Source organism: Adiantum capillus-veneris, chromosome 24 (genome assembly GCF_014529385.1).
Source record: "Adiantum capillus-veneris isolate H3 chromosome 24, ASM1452938v2, whole genome shotgun sequence".
NCBI lineage: Eukaryota > Viridiplantae > Streptophyta > Polypodiopsida > Polypodiales > Pteridaceae > Adiantum > Adiantum capillus-veneris.
This window is the reverse complement of record NC_140954.1, coordinates 88,292,305-88,298,823: the sequence shown is the minus strand read 5'-3', so window position 1 is coordinate 88,298,823 and position 6,519 is coordinate 88,292,305. Positions and strand designations below refer to the sequence as shown.

General features: G+C 38.3%; 1 pseudogene; it reads left to right on the top strand.

Annotated features, from left to right (window-relative positions):
• Positions 1-2,779: 2,779 nt before the first annotated feature.
• Positions 2,780-3,817, top strand: LOC147426723 (ava biosynthesis cluster protein M-like; annotated as a pseudogene).
• Positions 3,818-6,519: the final 2,702 nt, after the last annotated feature.

The window sequence follows — 6,519 nt, the reverse complement described above, 5'->3', positions numbered from 1 at the left end:
TCTTCTCTAGCTGTAGCACTTCACTTCATCTTAACATCTTTTCACTGTTCGTCTAACTCTAAACCCTAAACCGTAAGTAATTCTTGCGTGGACTCGATCTAACGTAAATAAGCGTAAATCTAAATAAACGTAAATCTAACTAAAAATAAAGCTAAATCTAATTTAACGTAAGTCTAATGACTAGAGGTTGTCTAGATGGTCATTGTGTCGGGGATGTAGTGACTCTTGCCGCCCTGAAGATCCACCTTCTTCCCTATCTTCTGAAGACATTTCACCAGTACTTTTGGATCGACGGAGCCCACCATGAGTGAAGGCAGCAATACCCTATATTCCATTGAGGGCTTTCTTCACCCGCTTCATGCAGGCATCGTAGTCTATGGAGACCTAAATCTAATCTAATATAACGTAAATCTAAATCTAGCTTAAATAAACGTAAATCTAGTTAAAAATAAACCTAAATCTAATTTAATGTAAGTCTACATATAACCTAATCTTTAACGTCTTTTAAGATAGTTTCCTTTGACATTATAACTCTCTTCTTCTTGTGTGTGTGCGCGTGTGTGGATGTGTGTGCCAATAAAAAGAGATAAATGGTATAACCTTTCTATCACCCATGCCAAGTATGATAGATTGATTATGCCATTTCCCTCTTGAATAATAGGTCTTGAGTTCAACTCCTCGTCGGCTAGATCTTTAGGTCTTTTAATTTTAATTAGTTTCCTACGGCGTTAAATTAGTTTCTCTCTCTTTCTCTTTCAATGTGTGTGCGTTTTTTTGGATCGTATGCATGTTTTCTCTCTCTTTTCCTCTCTCAATGTGTGCGTTTTTTGTTTATGCATGTTCTCTCTCTCTTTTTCTCTCTCAATGCGTGCGTTTTTTGTTTATGCATGCTCTCTCTCTCTTTTTCTCTCTCAATGTGTGTGTGCATTCTTTGTTTATGTATGTGTGTGTGCGTTTTTGTTTTTGTTTGTACTCTCTCTCTCTCAAAAACACTATGTGTGTGTCTGTATGTGTGTGTGTGAGAGAGAGAGAGAGGGAAAGAGAAAGAGGGGAAGGGAACATGAGAATCAGGAGAGGGAAGGAGCATACTTGGCTCTCCTTCCTCTCCTCGTGTGTGTGTGTGTGTGTGTGTGGAGAAGAAAAAGAGAGAGAGAGAGAGAGAGAGAGTGAGGGAGAGCGTTACCTGCTCCTTGCTTGAGGGCGCCGAAAAACTCAGATCTGAGATCTGAGTTTTTGGGCACGCTAGGTTATTTTTTTACCCCAGCCGGCGTCGCTATGAGCGTCGCTATAAGCGTCGCAAATTTCTTTGTAAATTTGCGACGCTCATAGCGACGCTTATAGCGACGCTCATAGCGACGTCGGGAATTTTTTTTTTTGAGTGTCGCTGTGTGAGCGTCGCTAATATGAAGAGCCTCTTGTAGTGATTGACACACACACACACACACACACAACCTCACATGTACACACACGTCTTGATAAAAGGAGAGTTTGAAATGTTGTAGGAACATCTATTGAGATCTCAATGATCTATCTTATGGTAGAGAGAGAGAGAGAGAGAGAGAGAGAGAGAGAGAGAGGGAGAGGCAGACCAATCATAGCTATCTATACTTTTATATTCAAAAAAATGAGAAAAAGGAGTTCGCTTCTCCTTTTTAAATGTCCACCTTGGATCGTCACTTCAAAGAGAGGGTTTTGGGGGGGGCGGTGGGGGGGGGAGAGGGGCACACAGAAACTTTGAATGTCATAGTTACTGTATTGGATCAATAGCAAGATGCCTCAAGACCTATGTGACAAATCTTTGCTTCAAGTATATATATATATATATATATATATATATATATATATATATATATATATATATATATATATATATATATATATATATATATATATATATATATATATATATATATATATGGGTTTTGGGGGGGGGGGGGGGGGGGGGAGGGGGGGGGACGAGGGGCGCATAGAAAATTTGAATGTCATAGTTACTGTATTGGATCAATAGCAAGATGCCTCAAGACCTATGTGACAAATCTTTGCTTCGAGTATATATATATATATGTGTGTGTGTGTGTGTGTGTGTATATATATACTATGTGGAGCAGAGACATTGAATCCAATTGCGTTCCTATCATTGAAACCAATCCTAGAATCCACTCCATTTATTAAAAAAAGTTTTATTATGACATTGACTTCTCTTAGCTTTCATCTCTTCACACTATGCTAACTTATATAATCTCTATAATCAAGCTTGGTAGCATTGCTAGATCAAGGTAGACCAAAAGGAGGCATCTCTATCTCTCTCTCTTGATACACACACACACACACACCAATATAATTAGAGCACTTCTAAGTTTGTTGAACAAGGGCTAGCACCTCATGAAAAATAATGTTTATGAGAAGCTTCCAATCTTGGTATCAAAGAATGCTTTGCAACATCTATTAAGAGGTTGTGTCATGCATCACTTTTATAAATGCGATAGACTATACGTGTAGGAAGAGAGTATTGATAGTGCTCCACTTGGAAGAGAAGGTAGCCCTATGAGAATAGAGGCATTGTTTCCTTGGCCACAACAATGCACGGTTCACACACTAATCTATCCAAAAGGGCATACTTCTTACATACATGTCTTTGGACATTTTGAGTTGCCTGTCAAATCCTAACAGTGTCAGTCTCTCCTTTCGCTGTTCAGCTCGCTTTAAAACCTCATCAGATTCATGTGCTCTGTGTGTGTGTGTGTGTGTGTGTGTGTGTGTGTGTGTATCGATGACGACGATGGCGGCCTGCTGGCTGCACGCGTCCGCTTTCCTTCTTCTCAGCCTGGTAATTCAAACCTTACAACAATATGCCATTCATTGTTGTTATAGTTTTGCCCTAATGTACAGCGTGCAATTGAGCAAGTATTTCGTATTTCCTCAGGGATTGGCAAGTAGGGTGTGCACTCATCTCGGCGGGTGGATTTCTTTCCTCTCTCTAGGCTAGGACTTGAGCCTCTTCACAAATGCCCACTATACGCTCAAAGAGAAGCAACAATTGCAGGTTATTTTATGCGGATTTCCAAGAACAGGCACAACGTCGTTGATGCAAGCTTGGGTTTCCATGTTTCCATGGATGGCACCTTAGTAATCCCACGACTGCACGTCTCTTTATCAAAGCGTTTAGAATGGGTAACACACTCCTATCTACTTCAGTCAGGCTGCATGGCTACAAAAATGGCTATCTTAAGTGGATATTGGCTTAAAAGGAATGTTCTTATGCTTCTTCTCGCTTGCAGGGAATCCCAAACATTGGGAGAAGCTTGTAGATGGCTATCTATCCATACATGATTTTCTTGCAGCTTGCCGATATAAGCAATTAATGCAAATGTTCCCCGATGCAAAGGTCATCTTGAACATACGCGACCCTAACAAGTGGTACAAGAGCTACTTGCACACCATAGCCAGAGTCACACATACTGCACATCGGCATGCTATTTTCAAACTCTTCACTCCGTGGGTTGCCAAATGTCTCAAAATGGCATTTTATAACAATTTCTTCAATGGAAAGGTTGAAGATAGAGAGATTTGCATCACTGCTTACCTCAACCATATTTCCGAGGTAAAAGAGCAAGTGGCACCTCATAATCTTTTGGTTTATGACATTAAGAAGGATGATGGTTGGACTAGGTTATGTGCATTTCTTCACACTCCAATCCCTAAATCACCCTTTCCCAAGACCAATGATCGAGAGCAATTCCTGAAGTATATTTATAGGGTCGCTAGCATACATGCATTAGTGCTCCTTGTGTATGTTGCCTTCGTGTCAACCACATGATTTTATATTCTTTGTTGAAATTAATGAAGTTCAACATCTCTACAATTCTCTTTTTATAATTTTTGTTTATTCATTCATTACATTGTCGCGTGAACTCAGAAAAGGAATGTGTTTAAGACGACTTCAAATATCATCCACTTATCATGGTTGTGCTGATGGAAAAGGATACAACAACGTTATAATTATGGAGTTCACATGAAGTTTTTGAAGCAATTTTTCTTCTAAAAATCTAGATCAGTCTCGTAGGATCCGGATAGGAACAAGTGATGTATTGTATGTAATTAAGGAAGACAAGCTTTACACACACAAATTTTTGGCAGCATGGGATTGCGTCATTACAAGAATCATTTGCAATATGGTTGGCATTCACATCAATGACCTTTGTAATAGAAGATGCAAAAATGTTGCACCTTTGAGCAATTCTCACCACCTTGAGGTATAATAAGCCATTGTTTTTTCATCATTCTTCTACTACATCATAGCTTGTAAGGCCTAGGGATTTAATTATCGTAATCACGATCGGGTGATTACGTAAATAACTATAGTATTTACACAAAAAAATCACGTGATCACGTTAATTGTTAACATGACTTTGATTTTGACCTGCAAAAACCTATAGAGTCGGTTAGCCCTCCGGGTTTTTCCATTTTCTCGGCGGGGCCCACCGGGCTTTTTCATTTACCCGGTGGGCTGCAGTAGCCAGGCGGGTCCGCCGAGAAAATGAAAAAACCTGGCGGGCGTAATTATATATAGTAAATAGTGTGCTAACCCCGGTCTTTTAGCTAGGCAAATCCTTGGGGAGTGTATCCGAGTGCCGGGTATTGTCATCTCCTTGTGAATTGACCTAAGGTTACAGAGTCATATGTCCTTTTTTTTTGCCGAACGTGATTCTTAATTCGGTAACCACTTCTATAAATTTTAATTTATTTACCGACATAAAAGTACGAAACCAAAACAATTGAAAACTTGGAGAATCATGCTCATTGCGAAGAAGCCATTGGTCCAAATGAGGGTTGTAAATGATTTTAGAAGATGAGCATATGTAAATGACGAGTCGATAGTCAAGGGCCGGATGTCCTCTACTAGTGTACCAGGCATATAAAGATTTTTGAAGTCTTGCATTTGAGTTGATTTACAATATAAGAGCTATAATCCTTGATTGGATTAAAATAGCTTTTATATATTGAATTGGTTGCATGTGTGGGCTACAATCCTTCACTAGGTACAAGTAGTCCCTTAATTGGGTGATTATATTGAAGATTTATTTGCGTTAGTTCATGCATTGGTTTATACAGAGAGTGCATTATGTATTACGATAGATTATTAGTGCATGGAATGACCAATCATATATTTTTTTGCTTTCGTTTGTTTCTTTGTAGCAAATGAAATTAGATGTGTCTTATTGTTTGCAAATCAAAGTGGACATATAAATAATCATTATAATAATAATTGCATAGAGAGATTTATAGCGTTGTTATGGTTATTACCCCATGTATAAACTACATTGCAATGTGTATGGTTGCTCATAATATAGGTGATCGATATGTGGATTGACTAGTGTGCATTGAAAATATCATATTGTGCATGGTTTTTAAATTATAATATATATTGAATTTCATATTGAATGGTTTTTAAATTATAATATATATTGAAAATAAAAAAATGTTTTCAAAACTGAACATCTTGTTCTTTTCTCTTCGGTTTTAATTTAAAAGCAATGGAGAAAAATGTGGGCAAAAGTGGTATGAAGAAGCTAAAGAATAAAAAATCTCTTGGCAAAGAGTAGGATTATGCTCACAACATATGCGGCAGATATATGGAGTGGCAATGTAAATTTTGTCACATAACAAAATCTGGCGGTGCACCACGTATTAGGGATCATTTTCTGGGTAGCGCTAAAAACAATTGTAAAAAATGTGAACATTCTCAGGCACCTGCAGTTGCAAAGAGTTTGAGAGAAGAGCTTGCCAAAAAGGGTGGCAAGAGATAACAGATATATAGCTCTGTGTCTTCGAATCAAGAGTTCCCATAGCCAAATATTAACTCCGCAGATCCTGTAGTGACGCCAACTAACCTTGGAGAACAACCTGTGCAAGGAGAGGAAATTCCACGCAATGTTCCTTTTAAACATCACAATAAAGGTGGAATTTGTCAAATGTGTCAAAAATCATTACATCAAAGCTTTTGAGTGCAGTCTCTAGAAGAAGCACATACAGCACTCGCCAAAGCAATATTCTTTATTGGAAGTGCTTTGGTCATGGTAGACAGCAATCATTGGAAGGCTGCTTGGAAGAAAATCGGTGAGTTTAGTTCAAGATTTTCAGCTCCTACTTATTACACGATAAGAAATGTTTTCTTGGACAAATGTTACATCGAAGTCAAAGAGCATGTTGGCAAAATAATACTTGGGAATATTTCGCTTTCAGGATGTACGATTGTGAGTGATGGTGGCTGGTCAAAGGTTCAGAGAAGACCGTTGATCAATGTAATGCTGGTTTGTCCAAGGGGAGAAATGTTTATAAAGGCGATTGATAGTTCTGGTGCAATTAAAAGTGGCAAATACATTTCTTAGGTCTTGATTAATGTAATTAAAGAAATTGGTGTTGAACATGTCGTTTAAGTTGTGATGGACAACGCAAAGAATTGTAAAAACGCCAGTAAATTAATAAAGAAGTGCTTTCCACACATTTTTGCCAATGGTT